The sequence below is a fragment of the Trachemys scripta genome, chromosome 4, assembly GCF_013100865.1.
Source record: "Trachemys scripta elegans isolate TJP31775 chromosome 4, CAS_Tse_1.0, whole genome shotgun sequence".
Lineage (NCBI taxonomy): Eukaryota > Metazoa > Chordata > Testudines > Emydidae > Trachemys > Trachemys scripta.
This window is the reverse complement of record NC_048301.1, coordinates 70,170,793-70,188,795: the sequence shown is the minus strand read 5'-3', so window position 1 is coordinate 70,188,795 and position 18,003 is coordinate 70,170,793.

Below are 18,003 nucleotides of genomic sequence, written 5' to 3'. Positions count from 1 at the left end.
ATTAGAGATATGGGGGGCTTCTGGCAGAGAGCGCGAGGGAAGATTAAGGACATGTTTCAGCAAGCATTTAGCATTGGCATACCTTCCTGTTTAATGAAACTACCTCCAGATTAGTGCTTCCTTCCTGATCCACCTTCTTAACCCTAGAAACAACCAGTTTGTGTTATCAAACTAGAATCTAGAGTTATCTAATGCTTAAAGCTATTAGTGATAGAAAGGCATAGGAAAGAGAGGGCTTTATGAAAAATGGAAAAGAGAAAGTTAAATGTGGCCAATACAAGTGGTAGGAGCATCTGGAACAATGTCACTGAGTTGGAAATGTGTGTTCATGTGTGTAGCAACAAGACAAGTGAGAGATAACTGGAGTGACAGAGATTGGTAAAAACAAGAGGAGTGGAAGTGCAGATAAAGAAAAAATCAACACATAGAAATGAGATGAATGTTTTGATCGCTATAGCAGAATTTCTTTGGTATGAGGTAAAAGATAGAGAAAGAAAAGTGACTTTTTAGATGGGGCTTGAGACCTATTGAACAAGCTAAAAAGGACGGCAAGAAATATTTTTGATTAGATGAACCAAAACTACATCAGCTACAGCCTCTTCCATGATTTCTCTGGCTGTTTTTGGTGGTAGCTGGGGAGCAGCTGCAAAGAAAGTTTTATGTGAGAATCTCTGGGCATATTATTTTTATTCATTGACTGGGGATGTGTGAAATGACAGCTATGGGCTTGGAGACTATGGAGAAGGTTAAGGTTTCTTAAACAGATGCTAGGGAACATTTCATGTGCAGACTAAGAAGAAATGTTTTTGCTACAGCAGCTGATCCCCATGTCCAGAATTAGTAACACACTGTCAGGGGCTCTCTCTGGCTATGTCTACACTGTACACCACTGGCGGCAGCATGTAGGGTATGCGTAGTTACATGCCTCGTTGAAAAGCAGGTTTCATCCAAGCTGTGGTGTTCGCTACATGCGGCAGTGAAAGGCTCTGGTGGGTGGGTGGGTCGGGAGTAGTGGGGAAAGGCTCTGGGTGCAGGGAGCTGCTGGAGCCTTTCCCCATTATGTCCACCCACCGGAGTTTTCCCCCACAGCTGGAGTATGTCCCCTGTGACATGGAAAGTCTCCCTGCAGTGGGAGCTGCCTGAGCCTTTTCATGCTGTCTTTCTCTGCAGGTTCAGGCAGCTCTCTGCAGGGGTGAAAGATTCCAGCAGTGGGGAGCTGCTGGAGTCTTTCCCCACTCCCTCCTCCTGCCCAGAGCCTTTCCCCACTGGTGGAGCCTTTCCCTGGAGTCAGGGAAAGACTCCAGCAGCAGAGAGGCAATGGGACACTACACTACTGAAAATAGCAGTGTAGACAGGGAGGCACTGCTTGCATGCATGGAGAACTGTGTAGGTTGCATACCCTAAAAGTTCAGTTGTGTCTTTACTCGCTTAAGCAATGCCTCACTATCTACACTGCTATTTATATCCATGGTAGGGGGGCATGCAATATATGTATTCCCTGCACTGCCATAACAAGTGTGCAGTGTAGACCATAGTGGGCAAGATACTTTGTCTGCACATGCAGAAAACACTTATCCACTGTTATGTTATCTGAGAGGGAAACACTTACTTAGAAAGGGGCATAGGTTTATGTGAGGAGCTGGCCTGATGCAGCATCTGTAAGGCCGCATGGGTCTATAACTCAGGCCTGCAAGGCAACTGACATCTTCATGCTGCTATCCAGCAGCAGCTATGACCAGCTAGTTCTCCACTGCTCATGACCTGCTGTGGTCCTGCCTCAAGGAGTCTGTCAGGCAGCAGCCGCATGGCTCCTCATTGGCTCCCCACCCTACCTAAATCCAACAGGCATTCCAGGAAGTGTCCAGAGATCAGTGTGGATCTCCTGTAACTGCCATGATCATTCCTTCTCCCTGCTCCTGAACTCCCAGCTTTGACCTCAGCTTGATTTGGACTTTGCTTCCTGACCTGGTCCCTGAAACCTGACTTGGACTCTAACCCTTGGAATCAACCATATCCTGGAGCCTCACTACAAACTCCTCTGTTACTCCCAGCTTCAGGTTTGACCCTGCTCTGAGTCTTGGTGATGACTTTCCTTGTTAGGACGGTCATGGAAAAGGGGGGAAACAGTGAGGTGGACAAATTTGCAGATGATACAAAATTATTAAAGATAGTTGAGACCCAGGCAGACTGCAAAGAGCTACAAAAGGATCTCTCAAAACTGGGTGACTGCGGAACAAAATGGCAGATGAAATGTAATGTTGATAAATGCAAAATAATGCACATTGGAAAGCATAATCCCAAGTATACATATAAAATGATAGCATCTAAATTAGCTGTTACCACTCAAGTAAGAGATCTTGGAGTCATTGTAGATAGTTCTCTGAAAATATCCACTCAATATGCAGTGACAGTCAAAAAAGCTAACAGAATGCTGGGAATCATTAAGAAAGGGACAGATAATAAGACAGAAAATATCATATTGCCTCCATAAAAGTCCATGGTACGCCCACAACTTGAATACTGTGTGCCCCAGATGTGGTCGCACCATCTCAAAAAAGATATATTGGAATTGGAAAAGTTTCAGAAAAGGGCAACACAAATGATTAGTGGTATGGAACGGCTTCTGTCTGAGGAGAGATTAATAAGACTGGGACTTTTCAGCTTGGAAAAGATGGCTAAGGGAAGATATGATTGAGGTGTATAAAATCATGACCAGTGTAGAGAAAGTAGATGAGGAAGTGTTGTTTACTACTTCTCATAACACAAGAACTAGGGGTCACCAAATGAAATTAATAGGCATCAGATTTAAAACAAATAAAAGGAAATCTTTCTTCACACAATGCACAGTCAACCTGTGGAACTCCTTGCCAGAGGATGTTGTGAAGGCCAAGACCATAACAGGTTTCAAAAAAGAACTAGATAAATTCAAGGAGGATAGGTCCATCAATGGCTATTAGCCAGGATGGGAGGAATGGTGTCCCTAGCCTCTGTTTGCCAGAAGCTGGGAATGAGCGATAGGGAATAGATCACTTGATGATTACCTTTCTGTTCATTCCCTCTGAGGCACCTGGCACTTGCCACTGTCGGAAGACAAGATATTGGGCTAGATGGACCTTTGGTCTGACCCAGTAGGGCCATTCTTATGTTCTTATTCCTTCTTGTGTGCAGGGCTGTGATGGGGTGTACAAACCCCTCACAGGACAGCAAAGGGTTGAAGAGCAGCTCTGTCCTCAGGAGACTCCACCTGTGCCGCACATACTCCATTTGGAGGGTGGGGTTCAAAAGGGAGCTGGCCAGCTCAGCTGAGGGAGAACAGGGGAGAGAGAAGGACCCGCTCCGGAGGACACAGCCAGACCGGGAGGAGGAGTGTCGGTGAGCAACAGCTCTTACAGGCTGGAGATAGGTAGGCAACCCATGAGCTAGTGCTTGCTGGAGCAAACTGCAACTTGCCGCAAGAAAGGGGAACCTAGGAAGTGACCTAGGGAGCTGCTTTGAGGCACCCCGGGGTAAAAGGCATGGGGCAGGCCTCTCAGGGCCCTGGGTTGGAACCTGGTGGAGTGGGAAGGCCCGGGTTCCCCTACCCCTCCTATTACAACCCCCTAGGCCAGGTGACCGCCTGAGACTGAGATCCCCTAGGTGGGGTACACTGGACCCATTCACAAGGGCAAACACATTTGTGTACTGGCCAAGGTTTGAATCCAACCCATCCAACAGCAATAGAATATCGTTAGCACCTGATGATAGGTATGAGAATTGACTAGGCCAGTTTCTAGCAAATAATATAATCTGTAGAAGCTACATGCTTTACAGACAGCGGCTGAACCTCACATCATCCCTGTGAAGTAGGCAAGTGTAAATAAATTATGCCCACTTTGTAGATGGAAAGATTAAGGCAGAGAGATTAAATGCTAGCCAAAACTGGGGTTAGAAGTGAGTTGTGCCTAGTTTTTAGCCAGGTGCTAAATTCCATGGACCATACTTCCTCTTTAATACATGTCCAAATCATAAAACCAGTAGTACAGTTGGCACTGGCTGGCCTTCATGTTGGCAGCTTTTGCAGACTGAGAAGACCCTGAAGACTAAACTTTCTTCTGTGCTGAGAGATGGTCCCTAGAGTGCTAGGATGTGGAAAAATGTTGTACCTGTTTGAAGGACAATAAGTAAAGGACTTCAATTTCCAAGGCTGTCAATCCCTCTCTTTTCACTAGTTCTAAAATTCAGTAGAACAGGGTTTTTTTTTAATTTCTACTTCTTTTTGTTCCCTTTCTTTCTCATTATTATTTTTCTTAAGAAAATGAAAGAAGAGCTCCCCTTGGGATTACCAAGTGTCTGAATCCCTTCCAGATTAATGGTTTCTGTTTAAATAAACTCCCCCGGTTTTCATTAAAACCATTGTGCTCTTGTTAATTAAAACCAACCCTTGGAGTATAATAGTGATTACAAACCTGAGCATCTGCCCAGCATACTGAGCTAGGACACCTCCTGTAGGTCAGAGTGCTGGCAGTGGGAGATTTCAAGTCCTGGACGCTAGATAGAGCTTTTAATTATAGATTAAATATGCTTTTAAATCTTCTGAAATTAGGAAACCATAACATATTGATTTCCAGGCACAGTTTAGTAACCATTTTATGGTAACTTGTGTGAAATAGGAGGTAACTGATTTGCTGAGGTCTCATTTTCTCTCAGTCTGAGATATCATGCTTCAAAGAACTTAAACCAAATCTGAAATTGGATGTAAAATCATGCAGTCAGATCACCCTGAAAGGAGAAAATGTATTTTGTTAATTAATAATAATAATAATAATTAATAATAGATGCTACTGTCATACAAATAACTTTCTACCGCTGAAATCTTTGTTATATTACAGCTAACACTGCCTGTGAAATCACAGATATGCAATCCTTGAGAAACAATGAAATGTCTTGGTAAAGCAACATAGCTTAACCCACATTCCTCACATTAATCAGGAGTGCTAACAGACTCCACACTGCCACACAAAACTCTGTTCCACTTTTAGCATGTGTGGAAACACAGTGCACACCTTAAAATCCTGTAAATCAGAGTCCAACACAAAACCTTAATGCTGACCTCAGCAATATTACCACATATTTACTACAGACATATGATATATGCACTGACTAGATGAGGGGTCAGCAACCTTTCAGAAGTGGTGTGCCGAGTCTTCATTTATTCACTCTAATTTAAGGTTTTGCGTGCCAGTAATACATTTTAAGGTTTTTAGAAGGTCTCTTTCTATAAGTCTATAATATATAACTAAACTATTGTTGTATGTAAAGTAAATAAAGTTTTTAAAATGTTTAAGAAGCTTCATTTAAAATTGAATTAAAATGCAGAGCCCCCCCAGACCGGTGGCCAGGACACATGCCATAGGTTGCCTGCCTCTGGACTAGATGTAAGATGAGTAATATGTAGGGGGTAACTATGAGGACAGGGTTAAGGTTTTGTGTTGGAGCAAAGGGTTTTTTGTACAGAATCACTTTTCTGACCTCACATTCATTTATATCTACTCAGGCTATCTCAACCTACTGTGGACCTCGCCAGTCCCTGCCCAGCCCACTTAAAGCATGTCTACACATCAGAGAAAAACCTGTGGCTGGCTCATGCCAGCGGGCTCGGGCTGTGGAGCTGTTTCATTGCTGTGTAGATTTCTGGGCTCGGGTTGGAGACTGAGCTCTGGGACCCTCCCATCTCACAGGGTTCTAGAGCCCAAGGTCCAGCCTGAGCCCATAAGTCTACACAGCAATGAAACAGCCCTGCAGCCTAAGCCCAAGACAGCTGGCATGGGCCAGCTGTGGGTTTTTTCTTTGATGTGTAAGCATACCCTTAGAGCATATCAATACTGCAATCACAGGGTGTGATTGCAGCTCATGTAGACATACCAAAGCTAGCTTTAATCTAGTTAGCTTGGGTACTGGAGCAGTGAAGCTATGACAACACATGTCTCAGTGTGGGCTAGCTGCCAGAGCTAGCTTCCAGGGTTTCAGATGGGCTTACACATTTGTTACTATCTGTGTTAACACTGGAGTCTTAGTCAATAATTCCAGCTCAGGTAATTACATTCTGCCTCCCTAACTTCCCAGTGATATTCTGGGCTGGAGAATATACCACAGAAATAAGGTATAGGGCAACCCAGCAATATTTGTGTGTGTTTGAATAGTCTGGGAGAGTCAATGAGATGAGGCAAATAAGAACTTTTGTTCTTCATCCATCCCACCTCCCTTCAGGTCTGTTGCACTGAGGGCAGATACAGCAGACATAATCCTGAGAGTTGCTAAAGACCTGCAACTTCTATTGACTTGAGCATTGTGGGTATTCAGAACCTCTCATAATTAGGACATTCATGAGGAGCCACTGGATCTCTTGTTTCCTGCTTTTCCAGACTTCTATCCATTTTTCCTTGCCACCATAGTTACCAATGAAATCTCAAAACCAGAGCCCACCCTAGCTGAATTTGGAATTAGTTTTACTGCCATTCACAGATACTCTTGGCAGTTGATTGATGGTTCTGACAGAATCCTGAATAATATTTTTAAGATTGTAATGTGTTATTAGAAATAACCCTCATCACTAATTATTATTATTAATAATAATCCATTCTGTTAGTCACACAGGTAAGAATTTGTTTTAAATGTATGATTGTCTTTACAGTGGCACAAGAACAACAGGCATAGACAGACCAACAGAAGATACAGCCCAGAAGCGGAGTGTTTAAGCCAAGACAAGTGGTTCTGGTTTAGAATGGGTTCCTGTTGTATTTGTTGCAAAGAAAGGACCAATATCCTGCATAGACAACAAAATGGGTCCATTGTGCTCTCACTTACATCAGTACAAATAAGGAATAACTCCACTGAAACCAATGGATTTAAACTGGACTAAAAATGTTGTGAGTGAGATAGGAATTAGGCCCACAGAATATTCTAATGTGACAGGCTCATGCTGATCTCACATAACTGAGATCCAGCACTAGAACTGCATGGAGCCGGATGTTATTGGGTTACAGGGGTTTGTGGGACTGGGAATGCTTTTTCTGACTACAATCTGCCTATCATTGCAGAACTCTAGTTTCATTTTCAAAGAAATCCAAACCTAAAAGCAAAATTCAGCTGAAACTGCCATGTTTTACCTGGTTTCACATAAAAACTGCATGAAACCATTAGAGTTGATGTGAAGCCATGAATTGGCCTGAGGATTTCTGGAAACCGACCACAGATTTATTCTTCAATGTTCAAAAGGGTCACCCTAAATTGAAACTGTGACAAAAATCAGCTGAATTCATAATGAAACTCCAAAGCAGTTTAATTTCACGTCTTTGTATTTCACTGTGTTTTAGGTTCCACGTAACTCTAGTCATATACCATAACTGTAGAGCAAGACCCCAGTGACAATATTGTGATCTCAACCTCCCTCAAACATTAAGGAATTTCAGATTAGATTTCACAGGTTGAGTCCATCTCCATTAATACTCTTGCAGAATGTTCAGAGCTGGATCCTAACGTTATGGCTTGGGCCCATCTCTGCTTAACATTAATAATAGAGATTGGCTTGAACCAAACATCTGGATCTAAATGTCCTTGGTCATTTGGGGGGTTCAAAAGAAGAACCCAACCCTAGATCCAAAATTTGCAAATGGCTCTTATGCTATGCAAGGATGAACCAAAATCTTGATTAAAAAATCTCCCAAAACATAGGGGCACAGTTTGAAATCTATATCCAGTCTTTGTAGTTTGAACCAAATTCCAGCATATATTAATTTCAAATTTCTTATCCAAAGATCAAATTGAGACCCAGTATAAATGAATGCAATTTTACTAAATAAAAAAAAATTGGCCTTTACTTACACCACATCTGAATTTGACCTAAAGCAGCTAGAAAGAAAAAACCCTTTAATATATCTCCTTAATATTCCAAATTTTGCAGGGGAAAACTTCACTGGTGGAAGGCAAATTAGATATTATTGACAGGTTGCAATTAAGCACTTTCACTTTCTTGCTCAAGTGAAATTAATAAAATGCTTTTCCATTTACTGCTGGCATTTAATAGCTTTCCTGGAATTCCCCCAGTGATTCTGCAATGTGTTCCTTTCAACTACACAGGCTTCATGGTATGCTTTGTTATTTAAACAGGCTGATAATGGTAAAAGGAGCATATTTAATTAAGTTCTTGTTTATCATAAAGCTAATGGACTTAGACTAATGATCAGCCAAACCAAGGTCTGCTTTTTTTTTTAATTTAACAACTCATCCATTTTCTTAAAAAGTTAAACAGTAAAATATTGCCTATACTCACCTAATATAAATATCATTCTTCCAGTCTTCTTCCCAAACCATACCTCTCAGCTAATTTGAGATAGTTAATGACCCTACCCTAACAAGGCAGGATTGTTCCCTAAGGTATATTCTCCAGCACCCTGTCCAATTGAATTTTAAATGACTCACCTGATAACGCTTCTTCCATGTCCCTTGGGAGACTCTTCCACAGTCGAATAGAAACCACTGCTAGGAAATGGTTCCCGATATAAAGCCTAAATTCTTCTCTTCGTCAGTTTCATCTCATTACTTCTAGTAATCCCCTTAGTCCATCTAATTCTTCTCTTTGGCATTTTCAAACTTCAGATGTTCAAGGTTATCATCCTCATTAAGTCATCCCTTCATTTACCTACTGTTTCTCACCATCAACCCCTTCTAGTCTCCCACTTTTTCTCACCCCTTCCTCATTTAGTTGCTCTCACAACCATCTGCCTAGAATCACCCAGACATCCCATCACCCATCTGATGCCAACCTGGTCATTGATACTTAGTTCCGCCACATTCCCCACTCACCTAGAGTCTGATTCTCCATTGCCCTGAGCCTTTTGTAATCATTTACACCAGTGCAGAGTGAGTGCTAAGTGGGTGCAAAATTCTACCAAATCAAAATGGTACCCACTTTGCACTGGTGTAAATGGCTACACAAGGTGCAGGGCAATGGAGAATCAGACTCTTAATATCTCATTCCCTGCAGATGCCTCTACCAGGTTCAGAAGAACTTTTCTCCCTCTCCCCACAGCAGGGCCTTCTCCTCTGGCCCCTTCCTGGAGGCCAGATGTTCTCCTTCCTCAGGCTGGCAACCTGGGAAGAGGGTTGGCCTTTCCTTTCTCCTTTGCCTATTGAGGAGTAAGGGGCACCATAGGACACAGGCCCTACAGCAGTCAGCACAAGCCCCTCCATGTGTCTCCTCTCCCATAGGGTCAGGACATTCCTCATGCTGTATAAAACATGGGCAAACCCAGGTTTGAGAGACACATGTACATATTGGGGCCTGTGGTGGAGGAGTCACGCAGGCACGGTTAATGCCAGGATTTTCACAAGCATATGCAGGTGCAAATGACTTGGTGTATGGCCCAAATGCAGTGGAATGCAGGTCTGGGCATTCAGGGCATTTGGGGAAAATATTGTTAGTCATGATCAACATTTCTGTCACTAGGTTACTGACTCCAGGCTCTAAAGATGACACTATAAATGTCAATGTTGTTTATGATTTTACTTCTGATCATTTTAGCAGAAACATCCAACAAATGAGCATGTTCCTGAATCCTAAACTACCTCACACAGCTCTCCAGGACCAAAAGCCCCAACAGTTCCTAGCCTTGCTGTGTAGCATTTAAATCCTCTTTGCTTCAGAATACATAGGGCCTTGATTATGCTCAGAAAAATGATCCAGGAAAACTGGCCCTTTCCTACTTCACAAAACTGCTGTTTTCTGTGTGTCTGCACATCAGACCTAGTCCCTTCATAGACATAAATTAGTTTTTCTTCCTGTTAACTGTGAAGAGAAAATACAGGTACAAGAGAGCAAGATGGAGAATGTATTCTGTCTCATTTATCAGCCAAACAATTCTTGGGTAATTTCCAGTTGCAGCATATTTATTTGTAGTAATGGAGTCAGAGCCAGAAAGAGACAGCTGCATTTTGACAGCCCAGCTGGAATATGTGGTGCCAGCACTTAGAAAATGATCTTTGGACTTGTAAACGGAGCACATCTGATTTCAAATCACAGAGAAGATGAATGAGGAATCCCACAATGATGTATTTTCAGTTAATTTTCTGACTATAACTCCACTATCATTTTGAATATTTTTGAAAAGCACACTTTAAAAAAAAAGGGGGGATCATGTTGAATGAATGCATTGCAACAACTCCCTGCAACCTCTGCCCCATTTTAATTTGGACCTGTTCCCCTCATGGCCTGCCAACCTCTAGAAAATATCTAGGAGAAAGACTATTTAAACTGGAACCTAGATATTATCACATTGGAGTAGACAAATGGGCTGTCTAATCCAGTATCCTATATTTACCAGTAACCAATGCTGAATGCTTCAAAGGAAAATGTAAAACCTTGTAATGGAATTAACTTTGCAATTCTAACCAATTCAGGGGTATGTTCTTTCTGATTCCTGCTGGAGATCTGCACCGAAAGTAATATCACTGCTGAAGGTAGTGAGAAGGTAATGAGCAGGAGACAGGTTTCCCCACAGGTTTCCCGTGCAGCTGGTAAGCACCCTCCAACTTCCAGTTAAAACAAGTAATCTCAGTCCAAATTCTCCAGAAGTTAGAGGTGTGGGAGGGAGAATTTCAATTCCTAATGGGCTAAAATTTGGGGTGGTTAGCATCAAACTAAAGGCTAAATATTGTTTCCGTGAATCCAAAGGGTTCATCTGAGAGCTACGGCAGAGAGTGCTGGCAATCCCATTCTCATGGTTTCTCCTTCTTCCTGGTTTACTGTATCTGACAAGGGCTATTGGTTAAGCAGGACTTGCCATTGGGTTGTGAGCAGCTACCCTCTCCCCCCCCACACACCCCAAAGTTCTCAGAACTTCCTCTCCTTGTTTCTCACAAAATGCTTGTACCAAGTGTCTATCCATTCGGTTTGAATCAGAGGCTTTAGTGTCTTATATGGTAATAGGCTAATGTGTAATGAACAACACACATCTGTATTTGCACCAAGCTCTGATGGCTGGCAACAGCCTGGTAATTAGCCTCCTTGCGTCTTAGCAAACCCCAAATGCAGGGATAAAATACTGGATTTTAAAATGTGGTGTTTTTTCAAAGATGCTGGAACCAGGGTGCTGGGGGTGCTGCCACACCCCCTGGCTTGAAGTAGTGATAAAAACCCAAATACATGATTTCCACCTTCAGCACCCCCACTATAAAAATTGTTCCAGCACTACTGTGGTTTTTTGACTGGAAGATTTCTCTACAAAGAGTACTGAGTTTATCTCACTATACACAATTTAGGACTGTGTATAGGGGAAATGAGCACTGGTGATATAGGAAACAGAACCCAAGAATAGTTCTCTGCCTATGCCTAAAATTTCTAGTATCTTTTCCCCCATCTTTTTATTTCCCACTGATATCTCCTGATGCCTTCTCGGGCATCATCCTTTTACCAAGGAAGAGAACCTTGTGTCTTGATTTTATTGCCTTTTACCTCATTGATCATGTTCTTGCATGGCACCCTGGCACAATACTGAAGTGCCTTCCAAAATTATGAAGTATACACAAGAGATTTTTCTCTCTAATCCTTTGAGAAGGGACTGGACTTCAGAGTAATACCTCCTGCTACATAGGGTACGTAAGGCCTGTACTTTATTTTTCGGCAGTATAAGCTCCATCCTCCTCCAATACAGACTACTGGAAGCAGGAAACGCAGATCTCTATTTTGTAGTAGTCTTCAATGAAGCCTCCAGTAATGCAGTCTAATGCAGGGTTGTATTTGTAGAGAGGGTTCTGAAGATGAAGCTGTAAGACAGCTGTGTGTAGAAAAAATAGGTAGAAAAGGTGAAGGCTTGTGGGAATCGCAATGTGATAAAAAAGAGGACATTAGAAAACTTTGTGTTAGAGATCAGAGGGGTTACAAAGGGCACTTGCTTAGCCCAGAACTATAGCTGACCCACCTTGTGATGTCATTAACTTTGCTTTCAGAGCAAGGGCCTTGGAAAGGCATCGAAGAGGATGGGTCAGATAAGAATCATGAGACTGGCATGGATAAAGGGTGATGCTAACTCCATTAGTAAAGATTAAAGAAGGAAATCAATATCTATGTCATCTTATTTGTATTAATAATTTTAAACATTAAATGTATAATAGGTCATTCTGACTGTATGGCTGGTCAGAGATGGACTCTGAGAAAATGTTATGCCACCTTTCACTAGGAAGGTAAATTTCCATATATTTGCAGTAAGATCTGGAATTGACTTCTGACACATCGAGTCCCATGATATTAAGGCTCTCTATACAGCTAACACAGAAGCAAATAAACATGAAATTTTATTTGCTAAACTTTATTAATGTACAAGGCTAAAATGAGTGTAAACGGGCATAGTTGACTAAGCATGGGACTGGATTCCAGGAAATGTTAGAAGGTCTTCAAGGGAACCAGGGTGGACATTTTACTTAGATACATGTGATCTTTACCCTCTACTGTCAACTTGCTCTTTGTTTTGCCTACCAACCTCCAGGAAGTCCTGAGTTCTCATGTCGGCTCTGACATTGACAGACTCCTCACCTTAATGTCTCAATTTCCCCACCTGTGAAATGTTGAAAATATAATCATAGAACCATAGGACTAGAAGGGACCTCAAGAGGTCATATAGTTCAGTCCCCCTGCACTGAGGCAGGACTAAGTATTATGTTAGACCATCCCTGACAGGTATTTGTGTTACCTGGTCTTAAAAACCTCCATGATGGAGATTCCACAACCTCCCTAGGTAACTAGATCCAGTGTTTAACTACCCTTACAGTCAGGAAGTTTTTTCTTAATGTCTAACTAAATTTTTCTCCTTAACCACCAAGGACAGAACAAAAAGTAATGGGCTTAAATTGAAGCAAGGGAGATTAATAACAACCTTTTACATAGTTTAAAACTATCATGCCCCTTCCCCTTTCAGTCTTCTCTTCTCCACACTAAACAAACCCATTTTTTTCAATCTTTCCTCATAGATCATGTTTTCTAGTCCTTTAATCAATTTTGTTGCTTTCCACTGGACTTTGTCAAATTTGTCTGCATCTTTTCTAAAATGTGGTGCCCAGAACTGGACAAAATACTCCAGTTCAGGCCTTATCGGTGCTGAGTAGAGTAGATTACTTATGTCTTGCTTACAACACTCCTGTTAATACATCCCAGAATGATTTTTATGTTTTTTGTTTTGTTTTGTTTTTTTGCAAGTATTGCATTGTTGACTTGTATGTAGTTTGTGATCCACTATAACCGTCAGATCCGTTTCTACAGTACTTCTTCTTAGGCAGTCATTTCCCATTTTGTATTTGTGCAGTTGAGTATTCCTGCCTTGGTGTAGTACTTCACATTTGCCCGTATTGAATTTCATCCTATTTATTTCAGACCATTTCTCCAGTTTGTCAAGATCATTTTGAATTCTAATTCTGTTCTTCAAAGCACTTGCAACACCTCAGAGCTTGGTGTCATCTGCAAACTTTATAAGTGTACTTTCTATGCCATTATCCAAATAATTTATGAAGATATCAAATATAATCAGACTTAGGGCACATCCCTGTGGGAACCCACACAATATGCCTTTCAAGTTTATTGTGAACCTTTTATAACTACTCTCCAAATGTTTTTCTAACCAGTTGTGCACCCATCTTATAGAAGATTTGTCTAGACTATATTTTTTCTAGTTTGTTTGATAAGGTTATGTGAGATAATATAAAAAACCATACTAAAGTTGAGAGTTAAGAACGGCCATATTGGATCAGACCAGTGGTCCATCTAGCACAGTATACTGTCTTCTGACAGTGGCCAATGCCAGGAGCTTCAACGGGAATGAACAATAGGGTAATCATCAAGTGGTCCATCCCCTATCACCTATTCCCAGCTGCTGACAAACAGATGCTAGTTACACTTCAGAGCATGGTTTTGCATCCCTGTCCATCCTAGCTAATAGCCATTGATGGATCTTTCCCCCATGAATTTACCTAGGTGTTTTTTTTTAATGCTGTTAGAGTCTTGGCCTTGTGTGAAGAGATACTTCATTTTGTTTGTTTTAAACCTGCTGCCTATTAATTTCATAGTTCTTGTGTTATGAGAAGGAGTAAATAACACTTGCTTATTTACTTTCTCCACACCAGTCATGATTTTGTAGACTTCTATCATATCCCCCCTTAGTCATCTCCTTTGCAAGCTGAAGAGTCCCAGTCTTATTAATCTCCCCTCATATGGAAGCTGTTCCATATCCCTGATCATTCTTGTTGCCCTTTTCCAGTTCCAATATATCTTTTTTGAGATGGGGCGACCAGATCTGCATGCAATATTCAAGACGTGGGCATACCATGGATTTATATAGAGGCAATATTATATTTTCTGTCTTATTATCTCTCTCTTTCTTAATGATTCCCAACATTCTGTTAGCTTTTATGACTGCCACTGCACATTGAGTGGATGTTTTCAGAGAACTATTCATAATGACTCCAAGATCTCTTTCTTGATTGGTAAGAACTAATTTAGACCCCATCATTTTATATGTATAGATGGGATTATGTTTTACAATGTGTATTACTGTGCATTTATCAACATTTAATTTAATCTGTCATTTTGTTGCCCAGTCACCCAATCTTGTGAGATTCCTTTGTAACTCTTCCATTCTGCTTTGGACTCAACTATCTTGAGTAGTTTTGTATCATCTGCAAATTTTGCCAACTCACTGTTTACCCTTTTTCCAGATCATTTATGAATATGGTGAACAATACTGGTCCCAGTACAGACCCTGGGAGCCACCACTATTTACCTCTCTCCATTTTGAAAACTGACCATTTATTCCTATCCTTTGTTTCCTATCTTTAACCAGTTACTGAACCATGAAAGGACCTTCCCTCTTATTCCACAACAGTTTACTTTGCTTAAGAGACTTTGCTGAGGGACATTGTCAAAGACTTTCTGAAAATCTAAGTACACTATTTCCATTGCATCACCCTTGTCCACATGTTTGTTGTCCCTCTCAAAGAATTCTAGGTATGATTTCCCTGATATATCACATCCCTAATGTGATATATCACATCTATTGCTTTTCCCCCTATCTACAAGGCTTGTTACCTTGTCAGAGTAGGATATTAGGTTGGCCTGTCATGATTTGTTCTTGACAAATCCATGTTGACTGTTGCTTATTACCTTATTTTCTTTTAGGTTCTTCCAATTTGATTGTTTGATTATTTGCTCCATTATCTTTACGGGTATGGAAGTTGAGCTTATTCGTCTATAATTCCCTGGGTTGTCCTTATTCCTATTTTAATAGATAGGTATTATGTTTGCCCCTCTTTTCAGCCATCTGGGACCTCTCTTGTCCTCCATGAGTTCTCAAAGATAATAGCTAATGGCTCAGGTCTTTGCAGCCAGTTACTTTATTATTTTTGGATGTATTTCATCAGGCCCTGATGACTTGAAGACATCTAACTTGTCTAAGTAATTCTTAGCTTGTTTCTTCCCTATTTTATCTCTTAGATTCAACCCCATTTACACTGATGGACGACTAACAGAGAACAATCACTGCTAATTTTGTTGGTGAAAACCGAAATGAAAAGGCATTTAACACTTTGGCCATTCCTGGTTTTCTGTTATTGTCTTTCCATCCTCATTTAGTAATGGCCCTACTACTACTTACAGTTCCTACTTCAAAAGGCTTTTTGTGAGGCTAAATTAAGCATGTGTAAAGCACTAAATATATGCTAGCTTTTCAATAAACTATTTAAAATTCTATTAGTTTCTAAAAATTTACTTATTAAATATATATCCCTTCTAGGTGACAAAAGGTCCATGTCTATTATATGACCCAATATACGCATCACTTATGTGGTGGGACACATCACTGTCAACTGAATATGTGATTTAAGTAACATTTTCTACTATATATAAGCTCTAAAAAACATATACTATTTAAGATGTATTTTACATATGATAGTAAACAGTTCAGGGATGAAGGGGTTAACCTTCTGTGTAATCTTAAAACCAAGTATATAGCATAAGATTTAACAGCTAAATCTATACAGTCCTGGTAATAGCTTGAATTTTGTAAATGCTTATTTTGTATTAAGCTTTACATATTTGATGTATAGAATATGTATTTCAGATACAGTTTGTTTCATAACTTTTATTATATATGGGATGAGGCGGGTAATATATTTTTTAAAAGATCTGAATCTTCCCTGGAGTCTGCAGCAGCTGGACTTCCAGGTGATGAGTAATAAGCCAGAATGAGCTACAGAGACTTTCACCTATGGGTAACCAGTTCATAGAATCATAGAATATCAGGGTTGGAAGGGACCTCAGGAGGTCATTTAGTCTATCCCCCTGCTCAAAGCAGGACCAGTCCCCAATTTTTGCCCCAGATCCCTAAATGGCCCCCTCATGGATTGAACTCACAATCCTGGGTTTAGTAGGCCAATGCTCAAACCACTGAGCGATCCCTCCCCCCCAGTTACCAGTATGAATTCAGCCCAGGTCAGTAAGGAGTAAAAGTTGGTCCCACTAATGAATGTTCGGTAGCCTTTACATGAGATGAGTTTGAGTCTGGGTTCCAACTTCCACAGCACAAACTCATCACCACTCTTTATACTAACTGGCAAACTCAGCAGAGAGGCTAAGAATTGCCTGGGCCTTGGAAACTGAATTACACTGGTAAACCTACAGGAAGTTTCTCCAGATCAGATTTGAGGTCTGGTGCCATGGCAGTGTGTTGGAGAGCTTGCCTTCCTGACAACAGGGTCCTTCATTCACCAGAGCTCTACAGTCAGTACCTTTCATCAGCATTAAATCCAAACAACTTTTTAATTTTGAAGTTTTGGGTTTATGCAAACTATTTTAATATATTCAAATATTAGCTCTATGAAATAATGTCACATGGACCAGCATACAACTTGGCAGCTATGCTTTACTTCTAGCACTCCCCTCCCTTTTTCTTGTCTACGCTTACCCATATAACTATAATCCCCTTGCTCCTCCTCCTTGAGCCTGCATGGGAGAAACAGCTCTCTGCAGGCATGGCTGTCACTATTCTGCTACCTCCTCCTAACACCAGCCAGCTCCTATGTAGTGCATGCGGTATCTCTGCTAGCTATATCTTGAAGAATATAGGGAGACTCCATAATATCCATACAGCAGCTGGCTAGTACCAGGAGCAAAGGAAACAGCAAGGTCAAGGCAGTTGGGCCTGAAAGAAGCCATTCCTCTCCTGCAGGCTGTAGATCCTGGACAAGGGGTCTGTCAGTACAGTTGAGAGATGTTTTCTTAGTCTCTATTCTGGGATAGCAGCAAAGAGTCCTGTGGCACCTTATAGACTAACAAACGTCTATAAGGTGCCACAGGACTCTTTGCTGCTTTTACAGATCCAGACTAACACAGCTACCCCTCTGATACTTTTCTGGGATACTTACTTTTACTTTTAAGATATTTTGGATGTTGACAAAGTATTGTGAAGTCAGCGCCTTAAGGAACGCCTACGTACTGCCTGACTTAAGACAAAATCATGAGATTTGGAAAGTCTCAGTAATAGACATTAGTTAATGATGGCTGAAGGATATATTTTTAATACAGTTTGGTCTAGTGCTCCTAAACTACGCAGGACAGAAGCCCGGATAATTCAAGGAACTTTTTTAAAGTCCACTAGGGAAAGCCAAATATTATATTTAAATTTGTGTTGCAAAGATCCCAAATGAGATGAAAGGCCCATTGGGCTAGACGCTGTTTACAGACAGTCACTCCCCAAAGAGCTAACAGTCTATATAGACAAGAGAAAGGATGTTTTATTATTCCCATTTTACAGATGGGGAACTTTTTTCCATTTAGCTTATGCCCTCTAAGTATACTCTGCCCCCACCACAAAAAAATCCATGGAACTAATATGTTTGTTACCATCACATTGTTATATCCTTTCCCCACCCTGTATCTGTCTTGTCTCTTTAGCCTGCAAGTACTTCAGGGCAGGGGCCATCTACTAC